Here is an 18,940-nt window from a genome sequence, read left to right on the forward strand (position 1 = left end):
TAACGTTTATCTGCATCATTAGGATCTGGGGCATCAGTTAAGAATACTCTATAACTGGTAGGTAAACAAAAAGGAGGGGCTTTGCCTCTTAATGTAAAGCAGATGGGTGCAGAGTCTGCTCTTCCAGTAAAATTAACTAAAGTTGAGGCATGCCCTCTGGACTCTGAGTCCTGTAATCCTCCTAACCGGAGGGTGTCATTAGTTAAAATCTTAATAGGATCTTGATCTAACCAGCCCACCGGGTGGAGTAGTGGTGGGTTGGGAATGTATGCCCAATAGGCGGCACCCTCTGCTACAGGACTAGATATCAAAGATAGGAAAGCTGTAAAGTACATTACAGGAGTTAAAGGGTTATTCTGTGCTAACAATAGTTGCTTAGCTTGTTTAACTAAAGCTCTAACTTGAGTCCACGTGATCTTGGACACTCCTTGCGGCTGGACTTTCACTTTGTTCATCTGTTGCGCCAGGCTCCGTATCCGACGCAGGCGTCTCTTCTTGCGCCGAATTCTCCGGGGGAGATGGTCTGATGAGTCGATCTGGGATCCAGATGGGGGATTCGGCATCCTGGGGAAACACACAAGCATATCCTCGTCCCGAGGTGATTAAAATATCGGGGCCTTTCCATTGCCCTGATAATAAATCTTTCCACATTACTTTTGGAAACACAGCGGCTGATTTTGGCTGCCAATGACTTAATGCTGGTGTTTGATTGTTAGAATTTACATTTAAATGATTTAAAACAAATAAAGCATGAGATAAAATATGATGAGGAGAGAAATATGTATGAGCCTTTTGCAGGCGTTCAATCTGTAATTTTAATACTTGATTAGTTCTTTCCACAATAGCTTGACCCTGGGGATTGTAAGGGATCCCCGTGGAATGAGCAATTTTCCATTGAGCACAAAAGTTGGTAAATGCTCGAGAAGTATAGGCAGGAGCATTATCTGTTTTTAATTGAAGAGGGACACCTAGCTGTTGAAAACAGTTAAACAAATGTTGAACAACATCCTTGTAAGCCTCGCCAGTTCTTGCAGAGGCACAAATATAATGTGAAAAAGTATCCACAGTGACATGTACATATGTTAATTTTCCAAAACTGGGTACATGTGTAACATCCATTTGCCATAAAACATTGGGGCGGAGGCCCCGAGGATTAACTCCAAATTTTAAAGGGTGATGAGTAAGGGGGCATGCTTTACACCGCAAGACTATTTGTCTTGCCTGTTCCCTGGTAATATGAAACATTTTTCTTAATGCATTAGCATTTTGATGATGTAAAGCATGACTATCTTCAGCTTCAGTAACTGATGCCACTACGGTTCGTGTTAAGAGATCTGCAGTGGCATTTCCTTGGGCCAAAGGCCCAGGTAAGTTTGTGTGTCCTCTTATGTGACCAATATAAAATTGGTTATTTCTATGTTGAACTAAAGTTTGTAGTCTTTTTAATAAAGGTAAAATAGTTGAAGTTCCTGTTAAAAGAGCAGTCTCAAGGGCTGGAAAAAGGGAAGCAACATATTTAGAATCTGTATATAGATTAAACTTTTGTGTAAAGTTTTCGAAAGCAGTGATTAAAGCCCATAGTTCTGTTTGTTGAGCAGAAGATTGTGCCACCTCTTTTATGAGAGGTGGCAAGCCTGGGCTAAAAACCACAGCTTTTCCTGTTGAAGATCCATCTGTGAACAAAGTGATTACTTCAGACAGAGGCTGTCTGGAACACATAAGAGGAAACACAAGTGAAACTGTTCTTGCAAATTCAATTAAAGGATGTTTTGGATAATGATATAAAATTTGACCTGTGTATCCTTGTAAAGCTAAAACCCAATCTTCATTGTTCTGAAGTAACTGTTCCATTTGGTTTTTATTATAAGCAGTTACAATTACATGAGGTTCTTTACCAAATAATTCTCGTGATCTTTTTCTTCCTTTATCTATAAGCAATGAAATTAAATACGGATAGTCTGCAATGATTTTAGCTTGAACATGTGGTAAATGAATCCATTCTAAAATGCCTTCCTGCCACAGGCAGGCTGTAGGAGTATATTCAGTAGAAAAAATAAGTAAAGACCATGGGCTTTGATAATTTACTTGTTTAATTTTAGCTTGACTAAGGGCTTGTTCTACAACTTCTATGGCCTGTAAGGCCTCCTTAGTTAATTGTCTCGGGGAGCGTGGATTTGGGTCCCCCTGTAAAATTGCAAATAAGGGGCTAAGAGTTCCTGTAGTAATCTTCAAATAAGGTCGAATCCAATTTATGTCCCCTAAGAGTTTTTGATAATCATTAAGTGTTTGTAGTTTATCTCTTCTTATCTGTACTTTCTGTGGAGTGATATAATCTGAATGAATCCACTGACCTAAATAGCTAAGAGGCTTATCTCTTTGAATTTTTTCTGGAGCAACAATTAGGCCAAATTTAGTTAATTGCTCTATGGCCCTTTCCAGCATAAGTTGTACTTGTGCTTGATGTTGGTGAGCTAGCAAAATATCATCCATATAATGAATGATATAAGCATCTGGAAATTGTACTCGTAGTGCTGCTAAAGCAGCAGCCACAAATTTTTGACATAATGTAGGACTATTTTTCATACCCTGAGGTAACGTTTTCCATTGATACCTTTTAAAAGGTTCCCGTAAATTTAGTGAAGGAACACTAAAAGCAAAACGAGGGCAGTCTTCAGGATGCAGGTTAATGGTAAAAAAGCAATCCTGTAAATCAATAATTATAATTGGCCACCCTTCAGGTACAGCTACAGGGGACGGGAGTCCAGGTTGTAAGGCTCCTATGTCTTCCATAATGGCGTTTACTGCCCTTAAATCCTGTAAAAGTCTCCATTTACCAGACTTTTTCTTTATAACAAACACAGGAGTGTTCCACGGGCTAGTGGATTCTTCTAGGTGCCCTTTATCCAATTGTTCTTGTACTAAAATTTGTAATGCCTGTAGTTTTTCTATTGTTAGGGGCCACTGACTAACCCATACAGGCGTGTCCGTTAACCATCTTATTTTGCAGGCATAATTTTCTGCAGTGGCCCCTATGAAAAATGCTGGTCATTTAACTGATCAGCAGTAACTAATTTCATATCCATAACATGTAAGAGGTCTCTCCCCCATAAAGTATATGGTAGAGAAGGTAGCACATATGGCTGCATAAAACCTGTTTTTCCTTCATATTCCCAAGCAAGATAAGCCGTACTTTGCATAACTCCAGAAACTGAACCGAGACCAACTAATGAAGAACCGGTTCTCTGAACTGGCCAAGATTGGGGCCAATCAGAAGCCGCAATACAGGTTCTGTCAGCTCCTGTGTCCATTAGTCCTTTAAATATTTTACCTTCTATCTTTATTTTTAGGAATGGCCGCTCATACAAATCATGAATAAGGGCCACACATTCTTGATCAGTAGATCCGAACTGGCCCTGTCCCCTAGTTGTTTTTAAATGAGAGGCAGGGAGTGGCACATATGGCAGTAGCAGTAATTGTGCAATTCTTTGTCCTTTGTGTATTTGAGTGGTTTCTACTAAAGCTTTAACCATGACTTTAATTGTGTTTTGAGTGTCTGAATCAATTACTCCTGGAATAACTTCAAAATGTTTAGTATAATTGGAACTTCTCCCTATTATAAGACCAACTGTGCCTGGTAATAACTGTCCTTTGACGGCAGTAGGAATTAAAGTGACACCGTCCCACTTAGATAAAATTACATCTTTTTCACTAGCAAGATCTAAACCAGCACTGCCAGGAGTTCCTCGTGGAAGGTCATGAATAGTAAATTCAGGGGCTTGAGGATTCAATGTAGATAAAGGCTGTGTTTCATTAACTACAGCCTGCTCTCCCTTGGGGCCTGGGCTGGGAGAATGCCCCTTATCTAGTTTTTTGACCTTTGTGTGTTGTGCTCTTCAGCAGTAATAGCACCCTTGTCAGACAAGGGGGTCCCATCCTTATGAAACTTAGATTTACATTCATTTTTCCAGTGTCTGCCCTTCTTACAGCGAGGGCATAAGCCTGGGGGATCCCCCCTTGGCTTATTGGTGTTGGACCGTTTACAGTCCTTCTGCATGTGTCCTGGCTTGCTACAATTGTAGCAAGTGTTAGCAGGAGCTGTTGGCCCCTTACCTCCTTTATTGAAGGTATTTTTAACATAGGCGCTGAATTTCTGTCCTTGCATTGCTGCAGCATAAGCCATACCCTGGGCTATAGCTGGTGAGGCATCCATGCATGCTTCTAACTGTTTGAGCAACAGTGATGTGCCCTCAGACGGGGGGAGCATTCTGTTAATGGCTTCTTCCAGCCTTGAAATAAAGTCTTGGTACGGCTCCTCCGTACCTTGCTTAATAAGAAAATGTATAAGCTCCTCCAACCGTTTGAGGGACACATTGAACCCATTTTTAACTAACAAACGCTGTAGCATGACACTGAACATACGTTCTTCCTTAACCAATGCGTGCCCCATGGTACCTGCTGATTGCTCACACTTAACCGGTCAGCCTTTACCGGCGGGACTGCAGCTCCCTGGTGAGAGTCGCCTTCAACCTGAGAAGAGAGAGAGAAAGAGGGGAAAATTACCTGTCCTTCAAGTCCCTGTTCGAGGCGCCACCTGCCGCGGACCACCCTGTCGGTGGGCTTCAGTCTGAGGGAAAGCAGGGAAACGGAGTCAGGTTGGTTGAAAGGTCGACGCAGGAAAATGACAGTCTGCCACACAGCACTTGGTGAAGTATGCAGCTGTACTTTACTGAGTTTTAAGTACGGTTTTTATACAATTTACACAAAGCATTACAGGTTACACAAAGTATTTTTACAACTTGCTGACCTTTACAAGTTATATTTTAAGTTTGCAAACGTGGGTAGTTATCCATTACTATTTTTCAATATCCTGCCCTTAAGGAGAACAAAGTTTAGTGGTTATCAGCGAAAACTACTTGCTTCCTCTTGCTTTCTCTTATCTGTGGAATGTTAGTTTAGTGTAATTCTTTACATTTGTGTTTAAGTAATAGTAAAGGCATAATTTGTTTTAAGGCTCTTATTAGATATATAAATTTTAAGTTAATGTTGGTTATATATACTTTTATTATGTGCTTATTATTAATCATATGTGCTTATTTTATTGTGATTTGATTGATTAGAAATGTAGTGAAGTAAGATGTTTTTTAAGGAAAGTTTTACTGTGGGGGTGATGGTGCATGTCGTGTTGGAACATCTTGTTTAAACATCTTGTTTGCTGTGCCTGCATTGTCTTAGCCCACTGGCGTTTATGGTGGGGACTTGCTTTTGTGCAGGCTTACTTGGAGCCACTGAGTCTGGCACAGTTATACTTCTTGTGCTGTTTCTGAATCAGTAAACCATTGTGTTCATTCTTTAAAACCGTATTGCTTACTTATCAGGACAAACAGACATTCAGCTTAACATACACGTACACTGTAACAGAAAGCCATACCCTTAGGTTAATGCGACAAAAAACAGCATGCTGGGCAACATCTCTGTCGCTGCGCACACTGGGGGTGCTGGGGGCTTTGCTCCGGGGAGCACAGACCTCCTTTCCATCATTTTACAACGCGGACAGCGCCACCTCGCTGCGGCTTGGTGCCGAGGGTGCGGCAGGTAGGAGTCAATATTCTCCAGCTACTAGGACTGAGGGAGTGACCTCAGAGGCCAAGCAGACTATGGTAATCCCTCTCACCACGTGTAATTCAAAATAAAGCTAAAAGGCAGAGCACAAAACTGTCTGCTTGGGCTTCAATGAAAGCAGCTCTGACTCTACGTCTTCCACCTGCTGAAAACAAAGCTCTGAGCACATGCAGGCCTGATGCTGGGAGATCGGGGGCTTCTGAGCACTCTATAGTCTGGCTGGATTCTGCGTGTCTGCCAATCTCAGCCCCGCGTGCCTAACCCACGCAAATAGCTCATGCTAGGTCCCCGCTGTTCCAGGGTGAGGCAGCCACTCAACCTTCCCAGGCTACAATGAGAAGTCCACCTGTAAGTGACCAGGCTGCCCATGCTGGCAGGCACGGCTTCCAGGGAGGCTCTGGCAGGCTCTGAAGTGCTTGCTGCCACCAAGGGGTGCCTGGTGACTCCAGCCTGGTGCTGGATCTTCGTGGAGCAATGACTGGAGAAGGTTTCTCTTCGAGCTCTCTGTGGTTTTAACCAGGCCACGCTCCCTAGCCTTAGGCCACCCTTCACAAATGGGATTGGACAGAGGATCAGAGAAGTCTCACCAGCCCTCCAATCCCAGGGAGAATCATCCCCTTTTCATGCACTGATGTGGGCCTGAAGGCTTGCTCTGTTTTACAAGAACACACAGTGTGCCTTCTGCTAGCTGGTGGTCCCAAGCTCATGCCCTACACGGCCTCCATTACTCACCCCAGGTCTTAGGAAAGCCTGCCCCAGAGGCCAGCTCCTCCTCTGGGGTTTCCGCAGTCAACCAAACCCATCCTTCAAGACAGCAGCCTACTGCACAGTACACACCTTTTGCCTTAAGGAGATTGGGATTCTGGTTTGTGTTTAGTAGTTCTGTGCCACATGACTTAGGACTAGCGATTGAACCATCAGCCTCACATCCTCATTTGCATGTTGGAGATGACAGTATAAACATCCAGGCTTCCTTAAGTAATTGGACATAATAAGCAAACTTCAGGAAATGGCAGGTGCTCCATAGCTGTCAGCTAGCCAAGACATCAAGCATTGAGGTTATCTCTGGTCTTCCCTGCCTATTCCCACCATTCCTTCTGAGAAGGCATTGACCCACACCCACCTTGTGGTTACTTGGCTTGTCTGGGCTGGACATGCTCAGACAGCAGGGAGGTCCCTGGCCTGACCTCTGCTGCAATCTTCCCTACAGGTTGAACAGAGGTCCTTACGGGCTGGAGCCAGTGAAAAAGCCAGCCTGGCAGAGTGAATTTAGACCAGCAGTTCTCAAACTATGGGTCTCAGTCAATGAAAATATATCCTGCATATCAGACATGTACATTATAATTCATAACAGTAGCAAAATTATAGTTATGAAGTAGCAACAAAAATAATTTTATGGTTGGGGGTCACCACAACATGAGGAACGGTCTTAAAGGGTCACGGCATTAGGAAGGTTGAGAACCACAGAGTTAGACCCTGGATGGGGCTTATCACTGGCCCTCCAAGTGTGCTGACCTTTCAGATCAGCCAGGAGGCGAGGCTTTCCTGCCCTGCATTGTCTTCAGTGTATAAAAATAACGTCTGCACAGTCATTGCCTTAAGAAAGCATAGCCTGCTGGAGATAAAGCACGTCCCTTGTGTTGGCTGAGCATGAGGGCAGTGTGCTGGTTGTAGCAGTTCTGGGGCCCTGTTACCCAGCCCGGCACGAGGGGGCTCAGGACCCGCAGTGAGGGCTTTCCTAGATGTGAGACACAATCATATTTAGCAAGAAGCATCTAAGAGTTACCAAATAAAAAATAACATTGCAGAAAATGAGACACATTTTTCCTGTGCCATTAATGTCAGGGGCCTGAGTTCTTGAGTACTTGGGATATTGGGACTGCTCAGCATTCCATTCAGTCCCTATCCATCACAGTGCTTTGGCAGAACCATCGTTAGCCAACCTCATCTTCAAAATACTCTGGGTCAGATTTAGTCTTTGGTCCCACATGGGAAATTTTCACTTTCATCAAAGTTTGTCAACAGCTCACAGATCCATCCTCGCACTTCAGGGTTTCAATTAAATTTGGTTTGGAATGAGACCCCATCTTCTTCATGGTTTTTGTTTTTTTTTTTTTTTTTTTTTGGATCTTTATAAAACCCTAACCCAGCAATGTCCAATAGAACTTTCTGCAATGATGGAAATGGTCTATATCTGAGCTTCCCAGTACAGTAGTCACTAACCGTGTGAAATGTAGCTTGTGTGACCAATAAATTGGATTTTTAAAATTTTATTTTGTCTTCATTGATTTAAATGTATAAGGACACATGTGGTTAGTGGCTATCGTTTTGGACGTCACAGTGCTTAACAAGCCCACCACAATCCACCTTACGAGTGTGTTTAGTTTTCTGAACAGTCCTCAGGAAGTAAAGGTTGCAAATAAAGTGAGTCTCCATCTAACTGGGGGGGTCATCATCATAGGTGACTTTCTGCAAGAGCAGACCTTACTTGGACTCGCCACTTCATTCAGAGTTTTGGATGGCTCAAGAGTGGGCGACTGATAACTGGGGGAAGACATCTGTAACTCCAACACATAAGCATACCTGTCCATCGGGTGAAGAAATGAGACTCATCTGGGCAGTACTGAGGGGTAGTGTGTGCTGCACATCGTTAGGCCCTCAAGACCAAAACACAGACTTCTAAGTTTTCCTCAAATGAAAAGTAACAAACATAACAAAGTTTATACCAAATTAAATGCATGAAGACTATTTTGTGGTTTTAAAGAAGATCAGAGAAAATTAAATGTGAATTTTGCATATAAAAAAGCCAACCTTGGCAATCCCACAAAATCATCTCACTATGAATGCATGGTTCCCAGTGGCACCCAGCCTCCCAAGGCATTCTTTTCCCACTGAAAATCCCACAATATCTCTGAATTAATAAATGATGGGGGAGGTAGCATCGGTCCTACCACCTTTTTTTCCTCCCAGCTGGGAGAATTCTGGCACCGAAATGGAAGCAAAATACCTCACTACCTTTTGTAGTAAATTGCAGAGAAGTTGGGTGGAAAAATGCACCTGTGGCCTGATGGCCCAATAATCAGAGCAGGATGTTAGGGGGTTTTGGTCGGAGTGTATTGGAAAGATCAACCAATTAGCTCCTCTCTTCTGGGTGGTTGTGGGAGCTCCTTAATCTAGAGACCTCTCCTGAGAATGCGCCCTGGGGGGCCTGGAGAGCAGATGGCAAACTGCAGGTGGCTTCGTACAGTCTTACCCCTTGCTGGGAAAGACCAGCCTGAAACCATATCAGAGCACAAGCCTGTCCAAGAGGAGGGCATCCATGGTGAGCCCAGGGCCATGGCCATTACCACAGATGCAGGTGTAGGATCCAAGCAGAAAAATCCAGAAACAAGTGCAACCAGACCAATCCCACACAACCTACCAAGTCCTGCCTTACACCAAATTTTAATGTTTTCCCCCAGGCTTCTACTCAAGGAGCATTATTTGATTTATTTATTATTATTTTTTTTTTACTGTTAATATTCTGCTCTCGGTGTGCTGCAAAGCAACTTCATGCAAAGAAAGAATGGACTTACCAGGAGGGCTCATTTGTCTTCAGCACCTGGGCTGTTTTGAATTAGAGAGCACCCAGCACAGGGAGCCAGCGCTATTTTAATCACTCCAATGTGTCCAGTGCAGGAGATGAACTCAAAAGGTGAATATTAAAAGTACTTGTGGAATTCTGTCATTTCACGAATGAGCACATAATAGCCAAAGGCAAAACCGGAAGGCAACTTCACTTCCAATCAGTGTTCCCATTTTATTGAAGCCAGATTGGAATTCCTGGAAGGAAGCCACAGATCACATCTTTAATACTCATTTTCATAGACTCCAGTAAAACTGTCAGGGAGCATCAGTTGAGAAAGAAGGGCTTCCTGCATAATTCACAGATGTGCCTCCCCGTAGCCCATTATTTAGGACTGAAACAGAAATATGTTTTTGATCAGGCCCAGAGACTTCCTCTCACCTGCCCAGGTTTTGCTTAGCTTTAATCTGGCGATTAATACCGGCCTTTGCACACTGCACTGACCTGCCATGCCGGGGACATTAATCCCCACACACGCGGCAGAGAGGCCGGACGGCTCACCAGCAACTGGGCTTCTCAGGGGACATGGCGCTGAGAGCCTGTGTCTAAGAAAACAGAAACCTCCCCGCACTGCTGTCTACCGGGGATAGTGAGACATCGGGGGCAGAGGGCCCCTCCAGGAATTCTGGGCACTTGGCCTGCCACTGCACAAAGTCACATGTCCTCAGCTCCTCCAGAGCGAAGAGACACACAGACTGCCATGTGGTCAGGTGAGACGGCAGGGCTGTCGGGTTCTCACCTAGCCTTCCTTCCTTCTGCAGGAGTAGCTCAGAATGAGCAAGAATTTACACCCCCTTTTTTAATTCCCAGAAAGTCCCATCTGGCTGTGATCTGGGCCCTGCAAAGTCCACCCTTTGCAAACACTTCAGGTGTGAGCACCTCGCCCTGTCTGCCCCACCAGGCTTCTTCCTTTGCACCTTAGATTCTGGCATTTTAAGAAACTAGGAGGGAGGGACAGGGAGGCATATTCCAGGACAACCTCTGGGCTTGTGGGCTGACACTGCAGGTGACAAGGGTGCCCAGGTGCTACCCCAGCTCTCCAGCCACCTGCCCCACTGTCCTCTTTTCTGAGAAGTCTGGACTGTTTAGCAGATGATTTGCTCAACAGAAGGATTTTGGCTTCCGCGGAACAGAGGATTCGGCACTGTTCAAAACTATGGCTTGTGAACCAGGGTTTTGTTTGTTTGTTTTTTAAGATGGGAGACTCCAAATTAAATGAAAATGCATCTGACAAAACGAAGCCCAGTAGGTAATTACAGAGAGCCTGGGTCTCTCTTGCCAAGACAGTTCCGCAGCACAGTGAGGGCAGGGCAGGTTTCACATGTGCCAGCCTGCCAGCCCTCCAGCAATGCAGCCACGCACCCTCAGGCAAGCTCCTTGTCTTCTGTGCCTCAGTTTATTGATCTGTAAAATGGGAGAAAATCATACAGCCACCTCCCCTGCTGCTGGTGAGGGTGAAAGGAGATGGCATTGCAGTGCTCACACTTGTGAAGAAAGGGCTATTCTCACTGTCCATGGCAGCCTTCTTGGAGCATTTTCTCTGGGCCTTCCTCCCAAGTACCCGTGGCTGACCCATGAGGCAGAGGATGGGCTGGGCGGGGGGAGGAAAACCACCACACTTAGCTCCTTCTGTGCAGTAGCCAGTGAGAAATCACCGTAGCCACTGTCACTGGGGGTAAAAGAGAGACCAAAAGCAAAGAGGCCACCATATTTTCCCCACAATGCTGGTGAGGGACTTGGTAGGAGGTCAGAGACCTGGGTTGGGGTCATGGCCCTGCCTTTGAGGATCAAGTTTGTCATCTGTAAGCCAGACACAGCGGCGCACACTTGTAATCCCAGCACTCTGGGAGGCCAAGGTGGGTGGATCACCTGTGCTCATGAGTTTGAGACCAGCCTGAGCCAGATTGAGACCTCAACTCTAAAAATAGCCGGCATTGTGGCGGGCACCTGTAGTCTCAGCTACTTGAGAGGCTGAGGCAAAAGAATCACTTGAACCCAAGAGAATCAGTTGAGGTTGCTGTGGGCTATGATGTCATGGTAATCTACCAGGGGCAACGAAGTGAGACTCTGCCTCAAAAAAAAAAAAAAAGTCATCTGTAAGATAGATTTTACCGTAACTGCTCCCGACATGAGTGCCATAGTCACCATGAGAATCTGGACACGTGTGCCGAGCCCCAAGATTTCCACTGGGGGCAGGGAGAGGAAGAGAGGCCAGTGTGAGCCATGCCGGGAGAATCCAGTTTCCCCTCCTCACCTTCACAGAGGGTGAAGTTTCTACTCCCACTGGGACTCTTCAATTGCCTGAGGTGTCTAAGCAAAAATTCACTGTCTGATTCATTGTCCAGTGCAAAAAGGCTGGTGGAGTTTGAATTATCTCATACCTCTTAATATGACCCAACAAGGTAGGTGGTCTTGCCCTTGAGCCCAGTCTGGAGAACCTCATAAAATCTCTGTCCCCGGGTAGGCCCTGCTCAGTGATGTGGGGGATGTCACCACTTCATTTGTGCTGAAGTTTGGACTTAAGAAATGAAGGTTTGAAGGTTTCATTCATTCACATGACATATTTGCCCCCTAAAAACCAGCCTATGCACTTGGCAGGAGGGGAAAGCTGCTCCTCTCTCCCTTTTTTCTTTTTTTTTTTTTTAAAAAGAAGGCACAACACAATTAAAATATGCTAAGGAGATGCAAAGGCAAAGCATGGTTCATAGGTTAAGTTCTTTGCAACACAGAGGGGAATTGGGCTCTTCCGCATGGATTTCACACCTAAATATTCAGCAGTTTAGGGGGAATGGAAGTTTCATTTGCTGTTTACCTTCCTTGTTTTTACAAGGAGCTTTACAAGGGGGCCAAAGGTGAGAGTACATTTCACGGAGAAGCTCGCTGCTGCTGCCCTGTCACTGCCCTAGGACAAGATTCCAGGGCACCCCCCTGCCCACGTACCAGTGCCCAGTATGATGACGCCTGCTGCAGTCAGGTGCCTGTGACTAGGACGCACTGACTCAGGAAGCCAGGTGGATGAGTGAAAAGAACCGGGATGGAAACATGCCTTCTCTCTAAATACTTGGAAGAAAGCTTCAGTCACCTGTGGAAATGCATCTGTGCCTTTGAGTACCCTCTGTCTGACACACACACACACACACACACACACACGTGTCAGTGATTACGCCACGCCCCAGGGATCTCTCCCCAGGACATCCACCTGCTGACTTCCAAAAGGTTGCAGGGGGAATTTTACTCTTAGAGCAAGCTTGATCTTTTCTATGTCAGCAGAGGAAAAGGGAAATGGGTTCTGGAGCTTACTGGGCAGACAGCACTGGAGCAGATGGGGGAGGGGGCTGGAGAACAGCCCCTGTGGAGGCAGAAGACGTTGCAGAGCTGGGTGCTCGGGAAGAAAACTGACACCTGCTCAGTTCAAGCCCACACAGCTCAGAGAACCCTTCCTGCCACGTCCCCCCATCACCCTCAGAAACTTCAAGTTTTATTTAAGTGATGAGATGGTTTCCAGAACTCTCAGGGATACCTCAGGGTCCCGCAGGGCCAAGGTGGGAAAGTGGAAGGAGAGACCCAGGCAACCTGTAAGAAAGCCTCACCTGCTTGACAACTTCTGGCTCACAGATGGATCAAGGCACAAGGATTCTTCAACTAGGAAAAATAAGGATGTGTGTGTGCAGGCGATGTGGCTTGGTTACTGCACAGATGGGTAGAAACAGGACAAGAAACCCCCCAGGAGTCTCCCATGGTGGTACTGATGGTTTGTGAAGTTACCAGGGTGCCAGGGCCAGTGCTGAGGCCCCACCCTGTCTGGGTCTCAAGATAGTGAACTTTGTCTAGGAAAAGTTAAGCTTTCTCAAAGATATAAGGACAAGTTTGTGCCCAGAAAGATGCCCATCTGTCCACAATCATGAAATGGCCCTTCCCTTCCTGTCCCCAAGACACTGGGAGGAAATGGCTACCAACGTTGTGTGCTGGAGGACGAATGCCTTTAGTGGACGATTAATATTTCATGACTCCACGCGAATTGCCAAAAAAAGTTTATTTTTGAGGTGAAGTTTTTTTAATCTTTATTTTTAAACCCTTAACATACTGGCTGAATGGCTAATATGCAATGGATACATTTTTAAAAGGCTTCTTTGAAAAGCCATTCAAAGCTGAACTCGAGCAGAGGGATGGGGGCTGGCAGAGGGCCGCTCCCGCTAGTGCCAGCTCAGCGCACTGACAGAACAAGTGTTGCATGAGATGTGAAGGATGACTGTTGTGGCCTGGAAGCCCTGGAGCAGATGTTCCTCGTCCTCATTTGCAGTGGAGCATGGCCCCTGGCTCAGCGAGCCGCAGCCTGTGCCTGGCAGCCCCTGCGTACCTGTGTGCGGGAGCCGCTAATGATAATGGATGCAGGATGATTAGCCTACCCATTCGGAGGGGCACACTGCAGTCTGGCTCAGGGTACAAGTCAGAGGCTCTCATGGGGGAGGGGGACGAGCATGCTGGGATCCCCAGGGGTCTGGGCTGTCCCTGGGGTCCCAAAGTCCAGCACTGGGATGGGTCAGTGGCTCTCACAGGGGTGACGGAAGGCTTGCTGGAGGCAGGGTGGAGATGGCTCGTGGCTCTAGAGAAAAGCAGGGATTCTGGAGTCCGAGTCTTTTCTGGACCCCCTATTCAATAACACAAAAGGGCATATGGCTGGCTGCCCGCTCTTGTTCTCTGGGAAGCCACTGGATGGGGCAGCCCGGCTGGGTTGTGAGACTGCAGAGGCCAGGGTGGGTCCTCATTTGCTGTGTCCTTGTCCGGCCAGGCCTGCCTGCTGCATGCTCAGTCCACTTTCTTGGACTCAGCTGAGCTGTGCTCAGCACACTGGCCCAGGGCAGCCGTCCCAGGCTTAGTTCTGGCTCCCCGCTCCCCTCTGACTCTGCCATGGGGCCCAGCTCCTGAGCACCCTGTGCTGCTTCAGAATCTGTGACAGGCAGGGTGGGGCGAGCCTCTCAACGCCACAGGTACTGTGGGGTGCGGGGTTCCATCAGGGATCTAGCTCTCACCACCTAATTGCTAAATGTCGATTCAAATGCAGTAATAACACAAGAAGCGTTGTAATTGCTGTCACAGCACATTACAGCTGGCCTCGAAGGCGCCAGGCCATGGGGACACAGGGAAGCAAGACAGGCAGGGTCTTGTTCTTCCAGAAGCCCCAGAAGCCCCTCTTCAGGATGGAGGGGGTCTCATAGATGACCAGGTAGGGGCTCAGGGCTCCCAGAAAGGCCAGCAGCAGTGGGAATGGACAACAGAGCCTGTCGGGGGCCAGGAATCTTCACTGGGGACAGTCAGTCATTTGCAATGTGGTGAAAGAGATGGGTCAGTGCTCAATGGGGGAAGACCAGCCTTGCTGAGCCCAGACAAGTGGCAAGGGCTCTGTAAACGTCCCTAGGCGAGGTAGGTGTGGGGCAGTCTCATGGTCAGCCTGGGAGGGGAGGCTTTTGCTGTAGCCAATAACAAAACCACACTGTTTCCACTCCCAGTGCCCAAGGGAGGACAGCTACCCGGACCCTCCAGTTTGCTCTGGGAAGGCCCATGGGGCCCCCTTCTCACCACATACTCTCATTTCTGTGTTAGGGACACTGCTTTACAGACGCTGGTGCCTGGAACCAAAGCATGGGAAAGAAATGATCACAGCTGCTGGGGCGACAGGTAGGCGCCTGGCCTGGGGGAGCGACAGCACTGGCCGATGCGTGACTCGGGGCTTCTGAGGGGCTCTTCCTTGTCTGCAGGGGCTTTTCTAACCTGAAACCAGTGGTCAGTAATATTCCACTATGCTTGGAAGAGTTGATCAAGGATGTTAATGGCGACAGCATTCACTGAGAGACGGTGGTGAATTACCTCTTCTGTGCCTGTGGGCTTGGCTGATGGGACACGCCGGACCTATCAGAGATGGTCTGAGGCATGGGAGTGAGCACCAGGTTCCCTTAAACTCAGACCCAGACAGCTTACAAACTCCTACCACCGGCTTGTTCTAGGAAGCCAAATGGTCAATCGCCTGTTGCTTGTTGATTTGTTTCGTGGTGTGACTTGGCATTGTTTACTGACTTTGTTTTTGCTTGGATGGCTTAGCCTGGGAAAATGCACCTTTAAAAAAATCCTCCCTGTACATTATAAGCAATGCCTTTTATAGGTTTCTTCCAGATGCCGTTACAACTTCCAAAGTGCTCTCAATTCATTACTTCACCTTCATGTGAAGGTGCATTGTGAGGAAGTCCAGGAAGGATCCCTGCGCTAGTTTACTCAGAACCTGATGGATCTTGTGAGTAAGTGGCTCTCTGGCTGGGTTTGGCATGGTGGACACCACGTTCACTGACAGACGAGCATCTGCAGGTTGAGCGTCCCTACCCTGCAGGTACCAGGAGCAAAGACCATGAAGACAGCCAGACTCGGCCTCTCACCTTGAGGAGCTCACAGTCTAACACCAGGACAGACAGAACAAAACAACTGCTGACTAAAAGTGACGGTTTTGTTAGCTCAAGAGAGGCATTTTCTCTAGTTTGCTTGTTCTCTTTCTATTATATTTTATTTTAATTAATTAATTAATTAATTTATTTATTTTTTGAGAGGGAGAGAGTCTCCTTATGTCACCCTCAGTAGAGTGCTGTGCCATCACAGCTCACAGCAACCTCAAACACTTGGGCCTAAGTGATTCTCCTGCCTCAGCCTTCTGAGCAGCTGGGAACACAGGCATCTGTCACAACACCTGGCTATTTTTTTTATTGCAGTTGTTTAGCAGGCCCGGGCCAGGCTCAAACCCACCAGCTTCAGTGTATGTGGCCGGCACTCTACCCACCGAGCTACAGGCACCACCCTGCTTGTGCTTGCTAAAGAAGGAGGAAAGAAAAATAAATTAAGGCCCAAAGCTCCAATCATTCACAAGGATGACTAAATAATAAATAATGTAAAGAACAAAGAGATTGCTTATAAAATGTAGTTTGCAGTTATAGATGAGAGATTGAAACTTCCCCTGCACATAAATTAGAGGTACCAGTTCTGCAGACAGGCCCGGGGGGACCTGTAATGTTGCCTCTTTGGGGATCCAAGTTAGAAGCTGGTCTGTGGGAGACATGCCAGGGACACTGTCCCAGATGGTCAGGGAGGAACAGTGGCTCCCAGGACAGTCAGAGGCCCAGGGCCCAGGGGTTGTGCCAGCCCCAGAAGCCAGAGCTAAACCTAGGGCAGTGTCCACTGAGGAGTGTTTCAGACCCATGGGAGGCCTCATCCTTGGGGGCTGGCAGCAGCCCCTGTCCATCCTGACTGTGGACCCCTCTGTCGGACACAGCCTTTGCATCATGTGCTCGCAGAAAGTACCCCAGAGCAGGGGGCCATGGAGAAAGACATCTCTTCCGGGGTAGACTGTCATCAAGTGGTAAGCCTCTGGTCTATCAACTCCTGGGGACTGTGGATGCCCCTCTGAAGGGGCAGAGGGCAGTGACAAAATGAGTGGCACTTCTCATTAAATACCCCTGCCGGTGAGGAGGGCAGCACCTTGTCCTGAATTGGAGTTCAAGGGAATGTGTGTTGTTCGAATGAGCAGCCCTGACACCTCTTCACTCTGTGGCCCTGGGCAGGTGACTTAACCACTTGAATATAACTGTCCTCATCTGCAAAACAGATATGGGGCCATGAACCAGCTTCTAGAGTCATTGTGAGGGTCACAGCAGAAGACAGGCAAGCTTACCACAGAAACTCCAGTGTTACCATTTTATCACACATAGTGACTTCGTTGAAATAGTTTACCAATTCCATAGATGACAGTTTTCAATCTGATTAAAATAAGAATGTGCAGTTCTCCTTCAAGCTACTGGCCTGGTCATTCCCACACACTCAGGATACAGCTGTCTTCTGCACGGATGACCCTGAGAGGTTAACCGGCAGGTGCTCTTGGGTGAGTCCATACCTGGGGCCCAAGGTGGGCACACAGTGGAGAAGAAGGCTGTGCCCACTCTCAGGTGCTTACCTTGTGGTGGGCAGGATCCTGCAGGTGCTGCCGAGGAGCAGCCCTGGGGACAGTCACTCAGACACAGGATTCCAGCAGATGAAGCCCAAACCCCTGACCGCCCCCACCCCACCCCCGGCCCCCCACTGCCCAGGCTGGAAGGAGGAGGCCATGCTGGAAAATCAAACACACTGAACACTCTCTGCTCACTGCCTCCCAGTCGCGCAGGGAGGTGACTGCTAATGTCAGCTTCTGCCCTGCTCCGTGTTGACAGAATGGGGTTTATCAGTGAAGAATCTGTGCTCTAAGGATGCCAAGCCTGCTTGCAAGAGGCAGAAGGAAACCGGGCAAACCCACCATTGAAACTTCTGCTGCCCCTCTGGGGCCAACACCCACCTGGGCAGTCCCTCTGTCTGTGACCCAGGACAGTCACCTCTGATCTTGCTCCTGAAAACACCCCTCTTCTCCACCCTCAGCTGCACAGCTATGCAACTCCCTTGTTAATTCATAAAGACGAGCCCGTTTAAAGTCACAAGTGTATCCCTGCAGGCGAAGGTTTAATTTCACTGGGCACTGACTGGAGTCTTCTAGCCGGTGGTCCTCAGTCAGAGCTGTGGGGGTCACTGAGGGAGAGAGAGCAGTAGGTGGGAGGAGGGATCCACAGGGGAGGGAGGGAGAGGAAAGGATACGGGAAGGTGGGTGCCCACGCCGAGACTGCAATATGTTCTGTCTGTTAGTAAACTTCCCTTTATTCTTCCGTCCATCAGCCCTCCCAGGGAGGACAAGCTCCATCCCTCCTCCGAAAGGCCGGTGTAGATTTCCCATGGCCAGGACTGAGTATCCACCATGGCTTGAGGGAATGAACTAGAAATTGCATTTTAGGAAACAGCCTTTCTCTGATGAGGGAACCGACTGAGGTGACAGAACAGACCTTTGCCATCTCCGAGTTCCCTGGCTTGTGGCTTCATGAGCATAAGGAGGTGAGAATGGGACTTGGGCCCACAGACCTGTGTGGCTGAGGCACAGGAGGCCCTCTGCTTCCCAGCTGGCAAGTCCCTGTCCTGGGAGGACTGCGCCAACAGGGGCAGGGATGTCCCCTGAAGGGGCAGCCCTGAGACTGCAGGACCGCATCCACAGTGGCCACAGGGAGAACAAGGCCACTTCCTCACATAGCCACTGTGCCAGCCTCCTTGTAGAAGACCCTGCAGTCTGCAGGCATCTCCCCCACACTGCCAGCCTCACTCCCACCCCGCTTTGTGCATCCTGTCCCCAGGCACCCTTGTTCCCTAGGACCATGCCCGTATATTCAGCCTAATTATTATTTTGTGCAGCTTTTCACAGCAGAAGGAGAGAAGATTAGGGGAAGAGAAAAGAAAGCTGAAACCTCTATAATGAAATTTTAAAATCACAGAGCTCCTGCTGTTAATATTTTCCCAGCCTCCAAAAGCATCAAATATTGTTTTATCCCACAACTAATCTCAAACGTGCAGCTATCTCACAATATTTGGACACATTAACTCAGAGCTGAGTCCTAAGACAACAGCAATGGCAGCCAAGTGTGGTGGCCTCATCACCAGACCCTACATAGCTAATTGGTCACTTTGTCCAGCTGAGCCATGGGGGTTCTGGTCCATTCCAGTCATTAAAAGCTGCCAAAGTCTATCCCACTTTGAACCAGCTGATCTCCTGTTCCTCGTTGCTTTTAAGCACCTGCCTGCCCAGCGTCCTTG

This window comes from Nycticebus coucang, unplaced genomic scaffold, assembly GCF_027406575.1.
Source record: "Nycticebus coucang isolate mNycCou1 unplaced genomic scaffold, mNycCou1.pri scaffold_67, whole genome shotgun sequence".
NCBI lineage: Eukaryota > Metazoa > Chordata > Mammalia > Primates > Lorisidae > Nycticebus > Nycticebus coucang.